Source organism: Mobula birostris, chromosome 6, assembly GCF_030028105.1.
Source record: "Mobula birostris isolate sMobBir1 chromosome 6, sMobBir1.hap1, whole genome shotgun sequence".
Classification (NCBI taxonomy): domain Eukaryota; kingdom Metazoa; phylum Chordata; class Chondrichthyes; order Myliobatiformes; family Myliobatidae; genus Mobula; species Mobula birostris.
This window is the reverse complement of record NC_092375.1, coordinates 76,917,936-76,939,003: the sequence shown is the minus strand read 5'-3', so window position 1 is coordinate 76,939,003 and position 21,068 is coordinate 76,917,936.

The following is a 21,068-nucleotide window of genomic DNA, read 5'->3' as shown; positions in this document are numbered from 1 at the left end:
TCTCACACTTCGCATTACCCTTTGGAAAATGACGACAGTCAGCACACTGTAGCCAGTCATCACCCTCCAGTTAATTGCTTACAGCAAAGCTCAGAAGTACTTAATCCTTCACATATGTAACACAACTCTTAGCTGTCACGCACCGAATAATGAATGCCCCTACTGTTAAAACAGAGAAATTAATGCCAAGATTTGACTTTAATAATCCACATCAGCAGCCAAAGTTTAACGTACTTCATTACAAAGGTAGTTCACCAGTAATCCATCCTGACTGTTCAGTCATGATGGATATGGCAAAGAATCTGGCATGCAAAGAGCACGTGAGCACTGACCTATCATACTTTGATGATCTTCAAGAAAGTTATTGAGCATGGAAGTCATCTTTTATTAATACAATCAAAGATCTGGATCGTACCACTGGTGAGGAATTGGACTTCTGTCAAAATGGCTTGGTAAGGAATCCTTAGACCATGTTAGGCACTTTAGGGCAGTTCATATCGGCAACCCAGCTGCAGCTTTAAGAATGACCTAGGACAGGCTTGATTAACGTTACACTGTGCCAGAGATAATAGAAAGAGCACTTTTAAAGAAGCTGGACAACTGTCCAGAGATTGTAAATCAGGATAACTGTAAGTTAAGAGAACTTGTGGATCTGTTAGTGGAACTGCAGCAAAGGAAGGTGGTTCCCTGCCTTCCTTCACTTACTTGGACACTGCTGATGGGATTAATCATGTTTCTGAAAAACTGCTATGCATTTTTGCAAGAGAAATAGATTTCTTAAGGTTCAAAATATAAAGAGGAGAATGGAGTTACATAACCCCCACCTTTTCTTGCCAACAAGCTAAAATAAGAAATGACCCCAGCTTCACACTTCCCAGCTACAGCTCTTCTTGGAGCATGAAACCTCCTCTAAAGCACACAAGCATTAGGACTCCAGTGTCAGTCCATTAGACCAAAGCCTCCCAACCCACAGCTCAGAATGAAACTGTACTTAAAAATGACCCAGTGAAGTATTGTCCCATCCATAATCTGTTGTGAAAGTGCCATGGCTTTATGTTAAAGACCACTGCGGAATGAAAGGCTTTGCTTCTGATGCTGTTCCCCATCATCACATCTCACACGTAATGGCGAGGCCACATTAAAGTCTGATGAATGCAATGACAATAGTCATGTTCCAGCCCTACATCCTGGTCCTCCTCTGTGGGAATCTAAGATTTTAGATTACACTTCAGAGCCCGGTGGGGTGGAACAGGAAGAAATTTTAGGCTGTCTGTGAACTCCTGGTACACAGAGGATTATAGCGCCCAGTCTAGCCACTAAATCATATTTCAAGATATGCTTAAAGTGTATCCTAAAGGACAATGAGAGAATGCTTTCAAGACGTGTGCTATGCTCAATGACCAGAGCAACAGATCCATAGCCCAGTCAAAGTTCTTTGATCTATTTGGCATCCAATGGTGATTCATCATCCTCCATCTTGAAGACCTGTGCTGGAGTAATGGCAAGATCAGGTAGAAGAGTAACAGGTTATCAGACTGAAGCATGGAATTACTCTTACACTTCCAACACTAATTGAGTGTAATCACATTCCAGACAATCACAAAGAAATATCGTCTCCTGAGACTTTCTATCACCCCCCCCCCCAAGTGTTTTGCCGAGTAGATCACACTTCTACATGATAAAGCCCAAATTACACTTCTGCTTGGGAGATATCTACTCATAGCACATAAGGTCAGGAAGCATACAGTATCAACGATCCTGGTAATGCACCTTTTGCACATAAGCTGGATCAAGGATGGGCCTTTGTTGGTGATATGAGTTTAAGGAACAGCCACAGCTCTACTGTTTATAGCTTTAAGTCAAATATTCTGTAAAAGGAGGCCTTCACTGTTTATCCCTTGCACAAGCCATGTTAACTTTAAAGAAAAGGTATATTACAATTCACAGTCTCAGTATTGTCTCTCACAAAATGTCCATGTCAGAAGAACAGATGATCAGGAAAATTATTTACTTATTGAGAACAGGGCATTCTGTACTTTTAAGCTGCACCGCCCAGCAACCCAGCTGGGACTTTAATCCCCCACACTCGTCATACATAAGCGGTGCATGAGAGCGCATGATTAGAGTGTTGATAAGCATCTTGGACTCTATGCTGATACACCCAGGATCTTCCAGCCTGAGTCATGTGGTTCTGTGCACTCCCATGGCAGAAGAAACAGCAATTATCAACTCAAGGCCATAGTTTCTGCAGATACAAATTCATCTTTGATTCTTATTCCAACAATGCTTCTCACACAGAAACACTTTGCACTGTCCCAACTGAAAACTTTACACAAAAGAACTTCTATGAACAGCAATTGTGTCAAGTGTTGAATTTGTGTTGGACATGTGGCCAAGTGGTTAAGGCGTTCGTCTAGTGATCTCAAGGTCGCTGGTTCAAGCCTCAGCTGTGGCAGCGTGTTTGTGTCCTTCAGCAAGGCACTTAATCACACAGTGTTCTAATGTCTGTGCGAGGAATGGCGCCCCACAGAGATTTCCAATCTGCACCTTGTATAGCATGAAAATGCCCAACGCAGGACTCTCATGGTCTGAGTCGACGTTCCGCTCCCTGTTGCATTTAGCTGATCCATTCTGGAGGCAGTGGAAACAAAAGTATCTGCAGACACTTTTGCTCTACCGTTGAAGAAGGTGATGTCATGCTTCTGAAGGATAGCAGAGTTACCCGACATGACAGGCCATGGCATTAGTAACACACACCTTTCCAAATGAAGATGGAACGGTTTGCAAAGTAGAGCTCGAAGTGACAAAGCAAGGGTCAAACAAGAAGATCTTCAGGCCTGTGTCTAAGATTGTTCTCCTTCTTAAAACGTAGGCCTGAACTTTGTAACCTGTTCCATTAACTGTTTGTAGCGTCTTTATAGAGGCCATGTAGGGAATGTTAAGGCTTTTATTCTGAAATATAGTCCTGTTGACTCTTATTTAGATGGCTCTGGTTACTTTTATTTTGATAGCGCTGCTGGCTTTAATTCTGAAATTTAGTTGGACAATGTCAGGAGAGAAGCCACTTTGTGTTTAGTAGAGGTTTCCAGTCAGACAAATATACACAGTCCTGTGTTGTCTTTCTTTTTTTTTTACAATAAAAGCCAGCCTCCGGGTCCAACATATTATTCTCCATAACTTCCGCCACCTCCAACGGGTTCCCACCACTAAGCACATCTTTCCCTCCCCCCCCTTGCTTTGCGCAAGGATAGCTCCCTACGCGACTCCCTTGTCCATTCGTCCCCCCCATCCCTCCCCACTGATCTCCCTCCTGGCACTTATCCTTGTAAGCGGAACAAGTGCTACACATGCCCTTACACTTCCTCCCTTACCACCATTCAGGACCCCAGACAGTCCTTCCAGGTGAGGCCACACTTCACCTGTGAGTCGGCTGGGGTGATATACTGCGTCCGGTGCTCCCGATGTGACCTTCTATATATTGGCGAGACCCAACGCAGACTGGGAGACCGCTTTGCTGGACACCTACGCTCTGTCCGCCAGAGAAAGCAGGGTCTCCCAGTGGCCACACATTTTAATTCCACATCCCATTCCCATTCTGACATGTCTATCCACGGCCTCCTCTACTGTAAAGATGAAATCACACTCAGGTTGGAGGAACCACACCTTATATTCCGTCTGGGTAGCCTCCAACCTGGTGGCATGAACATTGACTTCTCTAACTTCCGCTAATGCCCCACCTCCCCCTCGTACCCCATCCGTTATTTATTTTTATACACACGTTCTTTCTCTCACTCTCCTTTTTCTCTTTTTCTCCCTCTGTCCCTCTGACTATACACCTTGCCCATCCTCTGGGTTCCCCCCCCCCACCTTGTCTTTCTCCCTGGGCCTCCTGTCCCGTGATCCTCTCGTATCCCTTTTGCCAATCACCTGTCCAGCTCTTGGCTTCATCCCTCCCCCTCCTGTCTTCTCCTATCATTTTGGATCTCCCCCTCCCCCTCCCACTTTCAAATCTCTTACTAACTCTTCCTTCAGTTAGTCCTGATGAGGGGTCTCAGCCCGAAACGTCGACTGTACCTCTTCTTAGAGATGCTGCCTGGCCTGCTGCGTTCACCAGCAACTTTGATGTGTGTTGCTATCATCCGTAAATGTTGTTTTAGTTCATAAAGGAGAATGCTATCTGGGTGATAGAGCCGGACAGCAAAGATTTTGCTTCCTCAATACTTTTGGATGTATCCTGTGGATTTTGGGCTGCTGATCATGAAAATCAGCATGTAATTTCTTTATCACGCACCTTTTTTTTTTGTAATCTTCTATATTTGTTATTTCAATTCAGTGAATAATTCAAGTCAATGAAAATGTTGATCCACATGTAAGCTGGAAAGTTTTCTACTTTATCCAGGCATCTCTGGGCATTCTTAGGCAGGGCAATGTTCCATGGCAGGACAAGAATGTAGCTCAGATATATCAAGTACTGTAGTTTCATTTCTGAAGGGGACAGCTGTGCTAAAGGATCTCATTACCTTAATAAGGATTGCCCACTCTGTAAGCAGTTGGTTCCAAAGCAAGAAAATGCGGTACATAAGCCACCCAACAAAGATATCTTTGCGTCCTCTTCATATAAAACTGGGGCTAATGAAAACTTCTGTAAAAGTGATGAACAAGGACGGTGAAGTATTTCGATATTTAGAACAGATGTGTCCCAGGATAATTGGAGCAAAGATTAAGGAAGGTATTATTGTTGGTCCACAAATCAAATGACAAGCAATTCGAAGGACTTTTAGTGGGACTGGAGAAAATTGCATGCAAGGCATTCAAGGATCTTGTTGAAAATTTTCTTGGCAACTATATAGCACCAAACTGCATTCAGCTGGTTGACAACATGCTTCAAGCATACAAGACCATGAAGTGCAACTTGTCACTAAAGATTCATTTTCTGTGTTTCCATTTAGACTTCTTCCATGCAAACCTTGACACTGTCAGTGACAAGCATTGTGAAAGTTTCACCAGGACATTGCGGTCATGGAGAAATGGTATCAGGGCAACTGGAATCCATCAATGCTGGCTGATTATTGTTGGACACTTAATCAAGAGGCCTCAGACACTGAGTAAAAATGAAAACCATCAACAAAACATTTTTAGCTTAGTTGAACTATTGCAAAGCATCAACATCATTTCAGCTTACTGTTGAAATGCCTACTTCCTACTTCACACACAAGGAGAGCAGTACAGTAAGAGATCTGGGAGTTGCAAAGGTATGCTTGGAAGTGTGAGGCTTTCAAAAGTGACTGAATACAGAATCTGTATGTTCACATTAGAATAAAAGACAAGACTAGCCGGTTTAGGGATCCTTGGTTACTGAGGTCCTGGTAAAGTAAATGGCGGTGCATATTGGGTTTATGCAATTAAGATCAAATGAGTTGCTTAACAAGTATAAGAAATGCAAGCCAATACTCAAGAGAGTTCAAGAGGACAAAAAAGGACACGTGTCTCCTCTGGCAGTCAAGGTGAAAGAGAATCCCAAGCGTTTCTATAGCAATATTAAAAGCAAAAGAATAGCAAAGGACAAAACTGGATCTTTTAAGGATCAGCATGGTTACCATGAGCAGAAGGAGATGGGAGATCTTAAATTTTTTGTATCCATTTTGCTTAGGAGACAGACAAAGATGCAGAACATGGGCAAAAATAGTGAGGTCATGGACTATACCTGGATTATGCAAGAGGAGGTGCTGTTGTTTTGAGGTATATTAGGAGGGGATAAGTCTCCAGGTGCTCCATTGGACCTTGTGGGAGGCTAGTGCGGGGTTATTGCAGAGATAGTTAAAATGTCCTTGGCCATGAATGAGTTACTGGAGGATAGCAAATATTGTTCTGTCATTCAGAACTATAGGCTGATGAGTGTGACATCAGTTGTAGGTAAATTACCGGGAGGTATTTTAAGTGACAGGACATATAAGAATTTGGACAGACAGAATGTGATTACAGATGATGACAATTACTTTACGTGATAGAAGGTTGAAGGAAAGGTGATGAACATTGTCCACCTGGACTACAGAAAGGCCTTTAACAAAGCCCTGCATGGGAGGTTGATCCAGTAGGTTAAGTTGCTTGGCATTCAGGAAGTAGCACATTGGCTTAGCAGGAGAACCCAGAGTGAGAATGGAGGCCTGTGACTAGTGGTGTGCTGCAAGGATCAGCACTGGCTCCACTGTTGTTTGTCCTCTAAATCATTAGTAGAGATAATGTAGTAAACTGGATCAGCAAATTTGCAGATGACACTAAGATTGGGAGATTACTGGATAATGAGGAAGACTATCAAAGTTTGCAAAGTGATTGGGACCAGCTGGGAAAATGGGCTGAAAAATGGCAGATAGAATTTAATACAGACAAGTGCAATGTTGTACTTTGGGAAGACAACCCAGGTTAAAACATATACAATGATGGTAGAGCTCTGAGTTATACAGTAGATCAAAAAGGTCGGAGAAACAGATCCATAATTTCTTGAAAATGGCATCACAAGTAGACAGGGTTGTAAAGAGAGCTTTTGGCACTTTTGACTTCATAAATCACAATATTGAGTGCAAGACTGAATTTAGAGTATTGTGCGTAGCTCTGGTCGCCCACTGACAGGAAAGATGTGAATAAGCTTGAAAATGTGGAGAAAATTTACAAGGATGTTGTTGGGACTTGAAGACGTGAGTTAAAAGGAAAGGTTGAATAGGTTAGGAGAATGAAGGAGATCATAGAGATGGTGAGTCGATACTATGTGTAAAGTTTTGGTGCCACATGCATTGCAGTGCTGCCCCTTGATTCTTTAATCTGCACTAACTACAACAATATACATAATTATTATTTTTACTGCCAAATGAAGTAGTGAATGATTCTTTTACAACTCAAGAGCAATGAGATGATTTCACAAGAAACATCTCACCCTGGCATGGTGCCAGCAGGATGGTTGTGAGAACATGATGCGTTTTAAATTCCTTGCAGACCTGGAGTACTGATCGGTATTTGGCTAGTAAACAGTTGGACCAATTGACACTGGCTTTCCTCTGCTTATAGTTTTCTCTTCTGTTGTTTGTGAGTGAACAGTGGACATTCACTGTAAACATTCCATGTGGTTTAGCACCTTCATGAATATTCATAAATCTTTGTATTCGGTAATAGACATGATCAAATCTAAATATACGAAAAGGCTTACTGCTGAAACTAGTGCTATGGGCCTAGCTCTCAAAGCAATCAACTACAAGCCAATGTAAGATATTTGCCCGTTAATACGGCAGCATATGTCTCAGAGTTAAGTGTGGTTACTTTCTTTTTCTTTATCTTTTATGAATATGCACTAAAGCTTAAAATTTCCCATTCACAATTATGCTATATATCAGGCACAGCAACAATACAATTTAAAAATGATGTTATTTTTTGACTGTCTTTTTAAAAGGTTAATATTAATAATTTTTGAGCAAGTTTTCTAAAATGCTTTAGTTACTTCAATCTACCTTTGTTTTATTAACATAAATAATGAATACAAGTAAATAAGCAACAGGACTCATCTTATTTCCTTAAAATCCATAATTAGTGCTATTAATTCATTAATCAATAACAATATCTGCTCAAAATTACCATGAATGCGAGAAAATTTTAAATTATCACTAATTTAGGCTCATGCTTGTTAAGGTCTGGATAAGAGGTAGACAAAATTTAATATAGATAGGGTGAATGTGTGCAGGCTTTTCCCCTCAAGCTGGAAGAGACTAGAAATGTAGATGATAAGTTTAGGATGAAAGGTAAATATTTAAGGGATTCTAGAAGGTAACTTCATTCAGGAGGTGATATGAGTGTGGAATGAGCTGCCAGATGCAGGTTCAATTGTAACATTTTAGAGGAGTTTGGATAGGTACATGAGTGGGAGGTGTCTGGAGGGACTTGGTCCCAGTGCAGGTAGAGGGACTGAGCAACTTCACACAGAGGGTGGTAAGTATATGGGCCAAGCTGACAGAGGAAGTAGTTGAAGAAAGTACCAGGGAATAAGTTTAAGAAGCACATGGAGTGACAGGCTTAGAGGGATGTGTGCTGAAAGAAGGAAGTTGGGATTACCTGGGTGGGCACCGTGGTCAACATGGTCTCATTGGGCTGAAGGGCCTGCATTCATGCTCTGACTCTGACTTTATTTCCCGATACATGCTATCTCAGTAAAATTTCTTACCAATATAGTTGCCACACATGGAAGTAATGTCCAGACTATCCACTGTCATTCTCCAAACTGAGTTTGACTTCCGAAGGAAGAAGCAGGCACAGTTGCCGCTTCAGCATTAGTTACCATGCTCGAGTTTCACCATCGGTGTGTCATCAATCAAACTGGTGATTCTGGCCAGAGGATGAAATCACAGTTTACCCTTGGGTTACTTTGCTGCTTTGTTTTGGCATGTTACATATCAGGCTTAAGATTCTGAGCACCTTCATTCTTTCTCGTGTCATTCTAGTTATGTCAGTTCTTAGGTGCTTTGTTCTAATTCAGCTATTGCCCTTTGAGAAGCAGGGAATTTTTTTGAAACTCAAACCAGTGTGTGAATGAGGTTTGCAGGCCAAGGGATACAGCAAATCATTCAATCATTTTAATGTATGGCACTGCTCCATTCTTGTAGTAATCACAGTGCTGTTCTCAGGAAAAGATTCCCAAAATGACATTTAAAAGCTTTCCTTAGGCAGGTGTTGAAAGAACAATCTGTGCTAATGTAAGACTTAGTTCTGTTAAATCCAGAAGGTTTAATGTTATGCTGTCACTTGCCTGGAGCTGGCAATAGCAAAAATCTTGGATGTTTCCTTATTCTGTGTAAAAAGCTAAAATGTTTAAGTGGACCTAGCATTGTTGTCAAGACATCCACTGTAATTGGACAAAGTACTGTAGTCAAAATGGATTGTAAAGGCCATAGAATCATTGAAACAGGCTCTAAATAAGAGCTCAAGGGTTTTTTGGCACAGGGCCATGAAATGGGAATGCAGAGATCTTAAGATTGTGATATATAGGCATCCGGTAGTCTCGTGAGACCATGGATTTGTGCCTTGGAAGGTTTCCAGGGCGCAGGCCTGGGCAAGGTTTTATGGAAGACCAGCAGTTGCCCATGCTGCAAGTCTCCCCCCTCCACGCCACCGATGTTGTCCAAGGGAAGGGCATTAGGATCCATACAGCTTGGCACTGGTGTCGTCACAGTGCAACGTGTGGTTAAGTGCCTTGTTCAAGGACACAACACGCTGCCTCAGCCAAGGCTTGAACTAGCGACCTTCAGATCACTAGACGAACGCCTTAACCACTTGGCCACGCGCCAACACTAGACTGTGATAATAGGTCCATTTAACGTATGACACATTAGCACTCCACAAATAAACCACTGTACTTTGGATCTAAGCAGAGAGTAGAGATCAACGACAATCAGTAATATCTTAGTGTCCACTTTGCAGGATACATAGCACATAACCTTGGAGAAATCTTATGCATGAATATCTTGCGAATAAGATATAGCCTGTTTTTGTTAAATTCATTACATTTCTTAGTTTTGAAGCAGTGGATGTACATTTAATGCTTGAACAATAGTTGCTTTGAAAGACAAGTTAATGCACTAAAAATAATAGCTGCACTAAATAATGGAAGGAACACTGTCACACACTTGCCCATTATTAGCAATCTTTACTTGGCATCTCTCTATTTCACCTATCTCCTGAAATTCCTTTGCTTCAGTTAAAGCCCTGTGGCATTTCTGTGATCTATTTTACCAGCTGCAGTTCAGTAGGTGGTACACCTGCTTGCGAGTCCTCTGAGGTGATTTTAAATCAAAGCCTCATCCGTTCACTTAGGCTGACGTAAAAAAAAATCCCTTCAGTTCAAAGGAAGAATGAGTTCTGTCAGCATAACCCAAAGGGAACATAGACTTAGTCATTGCTTACTGTGCTCAGACTGTCCTCAGTGCAGAAGGTGACTATATTTCAGTCGAGTCGGACAGCTTTGACACTTTGGACCACCATGTCTGTGCTGCCCCTGTACTACTTACACTCATCATGTCTGCTGCATCCTCTTCATGTTTCATTGTTCACTTCCTTGCCACCCTTCTTTCAGCCAATTACTGTTGCATAGTTTTTGGCCAGTTGTCACTTTGCTCTGTCAATGCTTCTGCATTGCATTAGTCCCCTGTGCCTTCACCCTTTCAAATCAGTCTGAACCCCATCCTGCCATCATCCCTCCAGGTCCACTTCAGGCCACCTTTATGTCCTATGTATCTTGCTCTCACTTCACGCTGCCAGTTCCTGCTTCATCCAACTTCATGTCCGGTACATTGTCACATTTCCCTCTTCACTTTTCCCTGCTTCTTCCTGCAGCTGATTACTGTTCAGTTCTTGTAGTTATCCCTTCACTCTATCCATTCCTGCTTCCAATTCAACCTGCTACAGCCCTTTCAGGTCTGATTGAACTCCAAGCCTTCACCCTTTCAGCCAAATTTTAGATTTCACCTGGATATGATCGCTGGTACTATCTAATCTTGATTGAATCACGTGTAATAGACAATTCTGTATTAAAAACTGAGCATTAAGCATTGCAATTTCTAGGCTAAATTTTTACAGTCACAAATATATTTAGCAACCTCATGATTGTTCCTGTTATATAGAATATCCCGATACCTGCTGTTAAAAGTTTCAGATGGAGTGGTGGGGAAGTAGGATTTTAATGCAGAAACACACACAAAATGCTGGTGGAACGCAGCAGGCCGGGCAGCATCTGCAGATTTCCTCATGCTTGCGTTTTAATGCAGGAATAAGCTTTGATCACAATCTTTACCCAGTCTCATCATTTGACTCACTGTCAATAGTTTAACATTTCAATAGTTCCATCTAATATCAGAGAATGTATACAATATACAACCTGAAATTTTTGCTCCTCGCAGACATCTACAAAATCAGTCGAGTATCCCAAAGAATGGGTGACAGTAAAAATGTAAGAATCCCAAAGCTCCTTTCCCCCCCCCCACGCACAAGTAGCGGCATCAACTCTCCCCCTCCCCCCACTTATTTCAGCAAAAGGCATCAGCAGCCATCATCCACCAAGCAAGCAATAGCAAAGCCCCAAAAAGAAACCATGATCTGCAGTACAACAAAAACCAACCGTTTACCCAGACAATTCGACACACCATACCCATGTTCTCTTTCCCTAATAAAGGGACAGGGAGGTGTCACTCGGTGATACTGGAGACAAAAAGATGGCCACCCAGCACTCATGGTTGCTTACCTGATGTAATTCGAGAAACTCGTAACAGCATCCATGAGAGATCAGAGAGGCTTTGCAAGAGAAGCACAAGAAAGCTACCAACTACACCAGCGTGACAGTCAGGATGCCTGTGCTGAACAGAGTGATCAAGATGAAGAAGTTGCCATTCTTACTTTCACATCACACAACTTTGGTTCAAATATAGGCGGGAGGAGAGAGAGCAGCGCGCCGCGCCTGTGCAGCCCTCCAGTGAGAAATGATATCATATCCGTTAAGTAGGGGCCGTGGACAATTCCGATTTGATGGAGACGGACGTGAAAGCACAGAGAAACATCTGGAGAAATTTCTGAAATGCCAGTTCGCTGCTGTTGTTACTGCGCAGTCGGGAATCTTCCGGAGGGAAAGCCTCAAAATCCCCGGCTTTGCCTGCTGTTGACGACCGAGATTGAAGTCGAGTCCTTCGGACAGAGATGGCACTCAGTACTCGGTGTCAGAGAGGTGATCGGAGGCTCGAAGTTTTCGCATGACTCAGAGTCGGACTGTGGTCGGCATGGCAGGGAGCGTTTTTCTTCCTTCTCCCGTCTGCGTGAGATGTGGGACATTTGAGAGACTTTGAACTTTTTACTGTGTTCATGGACTTCTTCGTCAAGTTATGGTATTGTTGCACTGTTGTAACTATATGTTATAATTATGTGGTTTTGTTAGGTTTTTCAGTCTTGGTCTGTCCTGTGTTTTGTGATATCACACCGGAGAAAATATTGTATCATTTCTTAATGCATACATTACTAAATGACAATAAAAGAGGACTGCGTGTCTTCATAATCTAAAAAAATCTATCTCTCATCGACTTCTAATTAAAGACTGGAAATCAAGACATCTCCATGATCCTCTCTAACATTGTTGAGGAAAAACAAATAGGAAGATGGGGAGACCACACAGGCCCCAAGGTCAGAATAACAGCAACAGTTCAACACAAGCCAACAGGAGGAGTTGCTATCTATGGTATGCAGCCAAGAGAGGCAGATCCGTGATTGAGACAGAATCAGTTGGCACTTGTGCAAAGACTCACTGATCACATGGATGAAGTCCAGGGCTCTATTATGAGGCAGATAGAGCGAATTATGGTCACACGGTAAGAACAAGAACAAAGACAAGACTGTCTCTATCTCTGGGGACAGCTTATCCACTGATGTCTACTATAAGCCTACTGACTCTCACAGCTATCTAGACTATTCGTCTTCTCACCCTGTCTCTTGCAAAAATGCCATCCCCTTCTCGCAATTCCTCTGTCTCCGCCGCATCTGCTCTCAGGATGAGGCTTTTCATTCCAGGACGAGGGAGATGTCCTCTTTTTTTAAAGAAAGGGGCTTCCCTTCCTCCACCATCTACTCTGCTCTCAAATGCATCTCCCCCATTTCACGTACATCTGCTCTCACTCCATCCTCCCGCCACCCCACTAGGAATAGGGTTCCCCTGGTCTTCACCTACCACCCCACCAGCCTCCGGGTCCAACATATTATTCTCCGTAACTTCCCCCACCTCCAACGGAATCCCACCACTAAGCACATCTTTCCCTCCCCCCTCTCTCTGCTTTCCGCAGGGATCGCTCCCTACACGACTCCCTTGTCCATTCGTGCCCCCCATCCCTCCCCACTGATCTCCCTCCTGGCACTTATCCTTGTAAGCGGAACAAGTGCTACACATGCCCTTACACCTCCTCCCTTATCACCATTCAGGGCCCCAGACAGTCCTTCCAGGTAAGGCCACACTTCATCTGTGAGTCGGCTGGCGTGATATACTGCGTCCAGTGCTCCCGATGTGGCCTTTTATATATTGGCGAGACCCGACGCAGACTGGGAGACCACTTTGCTGAACATCTACGCTCTGTCTGCCAGAGAAAGCAGGATCTCCCAGTGGCCACACATTTTAATTCCACGTCCCATTCCCATTCTGATATGTCTATCCACGGCCTCCTCTACTGTAAAGATGAAACCACACTCAGGTTGGAGGAACAACACCTTATATTCCGTCTGGGTAGCCTCCAACCTGATGGCATGAACATCGACTTCTCTAACTTCCGCTAATGCCCCACCTCCCCCTCGTACCCCATCCGTTATTTATTTATATACACACATTCTTTCTCTCTCTCTCCTTTTTCTCCCTCTGCCCCTCTGACTATACCCCTTGCCCATCCTCTGGGTTCCCCCCCCCCCTTTTCCTTCTCCCTGGGCCTCCTGTCCCATGATCCTCTCATATCCTTTTTGCCAATCACCTGTCCAGCTCTTGGCTCCATCCCTCCCCCTCCTGTCTTCTCCTATCATTTTGGATCTCCCCCTCCCCCTCCCACTTTCAAATCTCTTACTAGCTCTTCTTTCAATTAGTCCTGACGAAGGGTCTCAGCCCGAAACATCGACTGTACCTCTTCCTAGAGATGCTTCCTGGCCTGCTGCATTCACCAGCAACTTTGAAGTATGTTACAGAGACAAGCAGATAGGATCTTGACAGAAGAATGTGAAAGAAATGAACATGTTGATCAGAATTCTCAGAAAGACACAAATATTAACACACCAAATGCAAGCAATACACTAGTAGAAACATATAACAGACCAAACAGGATCATTAAACTCTCTGATTTAAAGTTGTTGAATAGATAAGGGACTCTATTTACTCATTACTATGAAGTTAATGTAGATACCTTTGTTGGAAAGGATTATTGTTCCTTGTAGGTTTGAGAGGGCTTAGTATTGTACCTGTTTTTCTTTAAAGGGGAAATGAGTGATTATGAATACATAATAAAGAACTTCATTTCCCAGTGTGCAATGCATCCGGTTCACCAGGAACCGGAAGCTTTGATGGGGGCCTGGATGCATGCATTCAGTGTTGTACAATAACTCAGTAATAGAATGTTCTTGTGTTTACCTATGCCAAGGTTGTCTTTATTAAGATCATAACAATTCTTAGAGCCTTTCTTAAACAATGGATTAACATTAGGTAACCTCCAATCCTCTGGCAACTCCCCGTGGCTAAATTCTCAAGATGTGTCTGATATGATTGTTCTCTGCAGTTCCCCTCAGGACGCATGCAAATCTTGCTTTATCATACCTTTCATAGCAAGCTTACTCTCAAACTTCATTTTGACTAATTTCACAAGTTTTCTTTTCCTCACTGATTGTTGAAAAATTCTCTCTTAGCCATTAAAACCCACCACAACCAAACTACTTGGATGGAAGCTTATTTATGCATTTCAAATTCCTCCTTCACACCAATTTCCAGCACTCAACTTTTTAAAAGCATTCCAAGAGAAGCTAGCTTTGCTATGGTGATGTGAAAATGTTAAAAACCAGCAGATGGTTACACCTGGCTGCTGTATACTGCAAGGATGATTGAAGCAATGTCCTTTAATTTTTATTATGAATAGAGATTGTTCAGAAGATCGCCTCAATTTTATTTGAAAAATGTAGACATGATATATTGTCTAATTAATGTTTTGAACTGTAACTATAAGAGAGCCTTGTAAGACCGTGTGGGTGAAATAGATAGCACCAGAGCTGCAAGAGTAAAAGGTACCACCAGGTCAAACATTTTGTGAATGAGCTCATTTAAGAGAAAGAAATTGATGTAACATTCACCAGAGAAAGACCATAGGTCCTGATTTTCTAAAGGAAAAAAATATATATATTTGGCAAGTTTACACACAAGATTGACATTTCAAGTTTGTCAAGAATATCAAGATATAATTCAGAATTGAATGGCATTCATATCTGTCTGCTTAAAATTCTCAAATAAAAATGAGAATGCTGAATTTTTTGGCATTTTCTATTTTTATTTCATGTTTCCAGCAACCACATGCTTTTATGTAGTTATTGGAAAATCTCTAAATACTTCCAAAGATCAAAAATGGAAACTTATGAATTTGTTTATTAATCACACAATCATCAGAAGCATGCATAATCATTCATAATTTTACACCTCTACTCCTATTCACTACTTTATCTCCTCAACTCTTTTCCTTCCTCCGTGAAACTAGAGCTTGCTTTCAGGTCGTCGTCTCAATCCTAACTCCAGTGCTAATTGTGATATCAAGTCCTAATTATTTAAACTGACGCCACTTCTCCTGCCATTCTGAGCAGTAGGTGGCCAATGACTGTTTGCAGGGCCTGATTGAGTCGAAAGAGCCATATCAAACATTGCAAAGATTCAAATGGGGTTAATGAGTGTGAGTGAGCTTTCTTTTAAATCAATGATTCTCCCTTTTTTGTATCCACAACAACCATCATAGCTCTGGTTCATTACTGATATTGTACACGGAACAAAACCTTTCAACAACTGATCTTTAAAGTGATAAAGGAGGAGGAGAAGAAGATGGCGGCGCGACGGCAGTGCACACGGCCTCTCCGGTGAATGAATGATATCTGTAATCTGTCAAGTAGGGGACCGTGCACAATTCTGATTTGATGGGGATGGATGTGAGAGTACGGAGGAACATCTGGAAAACTTCTGAAATGCCTGCTTTGCTGCCGCTGCTACTGTGTGGTAACAGGAATCTCCGGAGTAGAAGGCCCCGAAATCCTCGGCTTTGCATGTTTCAGCGGCCGGGGCGAGGTCTAAGGTGCTTGGCAGAGGATGGAACTCGGGAGGCTGTATCGGAGGGGCTGGCCAGAGGTTCGAAGTTTTCAGACGGACGGTCTCAGTGTCGACTGTGGTCGGCTGCTTCCAAGGCATCGGCAAGTTGACGGTGCCTGGAGGATTATGGCAGGGAGTTTCTCCCTTTTCCCGCCTGCTATCAGGGACTCGGGAATCGATCGACTCGAGGACTTTGAGACTATTTTTACTGTGCCCATGGTTTGTTCTTCATCAAATTATGGTATTGCTTTGCACTTCTGTAACTGTATGTTATAATTATGTGGCTCTGTCAGTGTTAGTCTTTGGTTTGTCCTGTTTATTGTGATATCACTCTGGAGAAACATTGTATCATTTCTTAATGCATGTATGCATTTCTAAATGACAATAAAGAGGACTGAGTGTTCTCATAATCTAAAAAAAATCTCCAAAATGATTTACAACTTTTTCATGCATTGAATGGTCAGTATGTGGAATGAACTGCCCAAGGAAGTGATTGGGGCAGGTGCACTAACATTTAAAAGGTACATGGATAGGAAAGGTTTGAGGGATATGGACCAAACATGATGTACAGAATTACAAGAGGCTGCAGAAGGTGGATGCTTAGATGGGAATGTTGGTCATTATGGAACAGTTGGGCCAGAAGGCCTGTTTCTGTGTTGAATGATTTTGACTCTATAGTAGGAAGTCTAGGTTGCTTAGGAAAACTTCTTAAGTGTGTTCAATTAGGTATTTTACAGTGAGGAAATGTGGAATCAACAGCTCAACAAACTAGTTGTTGTAATAGAGTAAATGGACTATAAGTGTGTTGACAATAAAATAATGCACTTTGTTTTGAGAATTGTCCCCCAGTGTTCATCTGAAGTCCTCCCACTACAGGAAATGCTGTCTGTTCTCTCAGCTGGGCGTTATTTTTAAGAGCAGGAATTTTTTTCCCCTATGACCTGGCCTATTTGTATCTCAAAGCAACGTAACTAAGGAACTAAGCTGCTAAGACAGAAGTAGAAAGGTCAAAAACATTTCTCAGAGTAGTTCTGAAGTCTTAAACCTGAAATGTTAACACTGCCTCTATTTTCACAGGTGTTGCCCGAGCAGCTGATTTTGATAAAAACTCTCACAAAGAAATGGGTCATTAATACTATGCTGATTAACCACTCTTGCTGTGCCCTTTTATTACAACAGTGACTATACTGAAAAGTACTTTGAGTTCTCTTGATTTAATAAAGGATGCAATATTACCAGGCAGCTTTTCATTTATATCATAGGTGAGAAGAAGCTAATTGTTTTTCACCCATTTAGTTACCATCATGAATGATTAGAAAATGTTTAAACACAGAAGGTATAATTCCATTATACTTAATCTCTCCACTGGGCATTGTCTCTTCATCACTGGAATTAATTTGGTAAACTTCGAAACTGGGTATTTTTCTTCTTTATGTATGAAAGCCATTTCTGCTCAAGATTGGTCTCAACAGCTTTTATGTAATCACACTAAGATTTATTCTTTTATCCAATTCTTTTGCAAGAAAGATAAAACTACTTAAATTCTTCATTACTTTCTGTACTTATTTTACTGGGACTTCCAAGTCACTCTTAAATATTCTTGCAGGAGCCAGGACTTGATGTGAGAGGCATGAGATTTAAGAGGTAGGATGCACTTAACAGGTCATCTTCTCTGGAGGTTTTATGGCAGTTGCTGTTTAACAGGACTCTAACTGAGACACATTTTCAAATGGATAGTTAATTGGCTAATTAGCTAACTGACAGCAGCCATTAATGAAAGTTAGGGTCAAGCAGAGCAGTCGCTGTGAAAGTGGGCAGGTAAAAAGGGTGATTTATACTTACGCGTCAAACGTACGCCGCAGGTACGGTGTAGCCACGTACCCTACACTGTACTCTACGCCAAACATACGCCATAGCCTAACGCGCACCTCGTCAAAAATGTAACTGCGCATTGCGGCGACGCAGACCGAACAACTGTGATTGGTCCACTTGGTAGCATCACATTTCCTCCTACGCTGCAATAGCTTGCAATTGAATGACTGAAGCGCAGGGAAGGAACTCCGGCTGCAATGCATTCTATAAAGTTTTACAGCCCTCCGAAATTATGGAGGACCCTGTGCTTGATGCCAGTTTGTAGCTAGCTGCTACAGCCTGTTGACTTCCACCTGAAGCTAAAACTCAAATGGTGATTGCCAGTCTCTGAGTATACTGTGCGTAGACTGATGCGAAATAAGTGGTTGGAGACGATGAACCAAATCGTCAAATCTACCCGCCGACATCCAAAAATATTTGAAATGCATTTCCTTGTCCATGTCTCTCAATGGCTGGACAAGAACAGAAAATTCACCCTCCTTCAGTTTCAGTTGCCATTGTTTGAAGTTTGAGTTTCTTCGTGTTGAGTTTTAACACGAAGAAACCCAACACAGTGGCATAGAATTATGGAAAAAGATCAAACAGTTCTACAGGTTAAAGTCCTGAACTAGAGCAGGACTGTCTTTGAGGGCATTGGGTAGGATCTAAAGGCAGTTGACTGGGTGACTCTATCAAAAGGCAATGGAACGGTTAGCAAGTGGGAGGATTTGAAGAGTCATATCACAAATCTACGGAGTGCAGATTCCAATTGGGGTGAAGGGTAGATGTATCAGGTTCAGGGAACCCTGGCTAACAAAAAAATTCGGGCTCTGGTAAGCAAAAGGGAAGTGTACATCATGGTCATAAATCCAGGCATAAATGAATCTCTCAATGAATATAAAGTGTAAGAATAGGCTGAAGAGGAAAATTAGGAAGGCAAAAAGAGGGTATGAGATAGATTTGACAGACAAGTTAAAGATAATCTTCAGGTGTTTCAGTTATATTTAAAACGGTGACCAGGGCTGCAAATTCCCAGGGCTTTACTAAGTGCACACCTGCCCCCCCACTGCCAGATCTTGTGAGAGGCTAGGAAGAAATTGTGGAGATTTGCTTTGTTGCTTGCTTTTAGTAAAGTGGCTAATGTTATTCTATTGCTCTAGAAGTACAGCAGTGACAAGCCAGGTGACTAGAAGCTGCTGAAACTGACTTCAGCTGTAAGGAGATTACTGGAGGGAATTCTGAGGGACAGGATCTACCATCACTTGGATAGTCGAGGTCTGTTCAGGAATAGTTAGCATGTTTTGTATTTGGAAGTTGTCTGATTCCTTTGCAGTTTTTTTTGAAGTGATAACTAGGGAGACAGATGAAGGTTGGGCATTAGCTGTTGTCTATATGGATGTTAATAAGGCTTTTGAAAAGGTTCTGCATGGCAGGCTGATCTGGAAGGTTAGGCTGCTTGGGATTCAGGAGCTTGAGGTGGACTCAAAATTGGTTTTGAGCAGCTGTGCAGGTAGACAAGCTCATGAAAAAGGGATTTTGCATTCTAGCTTTCAATCAGGGTATTGAGTTTTGGAGCAGGGGCATTGTATGTTCATTGAAGATTGGGAACCTATGTAGGAAAAGCCTTTGCACTGAAGTATTTCCACTCTTTTGCCCTCAGAAGCCTCATTCCAGTGGTATGAGTGATCGTCACAACTGGAGACCAATTTGGATGCATTGGATGGCCATGACCTGCTCTGTGCCTCACAATATCCTTCGCTCTCCATGGTGTACTGCAGAACCAACTTACTGGCTGTTGAATCTCACCAATGATTTCATCTGCCCAATTTACTGAAACTGATTTTGCATACTAGGTTAGGCATATCCCTATCTCACCGGCTTTTGGAGCTACCTTCACTTGGTTTAGCCTGCCCATTGAAGTAGTTGACCAGGGTGTGGCTGCTGTTGCATACAAACAGCTACTTAGAGCCACAGGTGAGAGCTGAGTGTCAGGTGAGGACCAAAGGTGGATTAGCTGTCCTGAGGGAGACATGACAGCCCTTTTCTCTAGGGGTGCACCCTTCAATGGGCATGCCATACAGGGACATTATGTTGCAGTTGTATAATTATTGTGAGGCTGCAATTGGAAATGTGTATATATTTCCGGGCACCCTGTAAAGATGGAGCAGATACAAAAGATACTTACAAGAACGTTGCCTGGACTAGAGTGCCCTGAGTTATAGGGAGAGGTTGGCCATGCTGGGCTTTGATTCCCCGGAGCGCAGGAGAATGAAGAGTGACCTCAGAAGTTTATGAAATCATGTGGACATCCTGCTTTTCCCCAGGGTTGGGGAATCCAAAACTGGAGTACATATATACAAGATAAGAGGGGAGACATTTAAGAGAGCTGAGAGTTAACTTTACATGGTGTAGTGATTACCTGGAATGAACTGCTGGAGGAAGTGGCCAAGGTAGGAACAATCACAACATTTAAGAGGCATATGGATACGTGCATGGAGGAGAGGGGCTTGGATGTTTATGGGCTGAACGTGGTTAGCTGCTACTAACAGAGAGCAGACTGCATGTAGCATTGATCAGCTGGGGTGGGCCTGTTTCTGTGCTCTATGACTGACCCTATACTTCCCACCAAAATAAGTCTGAATTTCTGTTCAGATGTAAATTCAGAGCTTTGTTTTTATTAATTCTTCAGGATCTAGACATCAGTGGCAAGGCTAGCATTTACTGTATATCCCCAATTGGTTTTATGAAGGTTATGGTGAGCCACCATCTTCATCTTTTGAAGGCATTCTACAATGCTATAGAGTGGAGCATTTTACTATTTGATGCTGGAATGCGTTGGGACACATCATCAGTGATGGAACCTGGGGTCATCGGGTGTTTCGGGTCTTTCAACATCAGACATCCTTGCCCAGGTGACCCAGCCATGTTTGATCAGGCCCTGGCTTCTGTCCCAGCAGCATTTGTCCATGGGTCTCACATCTTTCTCCAGAGCCATCTGGAGGCTCACTCAGCAGCTTCTGTGATGGTCCCAATAGCTCCCATACATCTACTGATGTCGGAATGGAAATATCCAAATCAAGATATGTGTAGCTTGAAAGGAACCTGCAGGCTGGACATTGTCATGTGCGTGCTGTCCTTGTCGTCCTCCCTCCCGAGGTCAGTCACTCTAACTTTGTCTCTGAAATTCAGCTCCTTGGTTTAAGTTTGGATAAAGACTGTGAAAAGCCATCCTGCTGTGTAGTTCTGATAAAACTTGAACCGGGCATCAGTGAGCAGATTATTTGGAAAGCAAGTGCTGCTTGAGAGCACTTTCATCATTTGTTGACCGAGAAAAAGTTGTCAG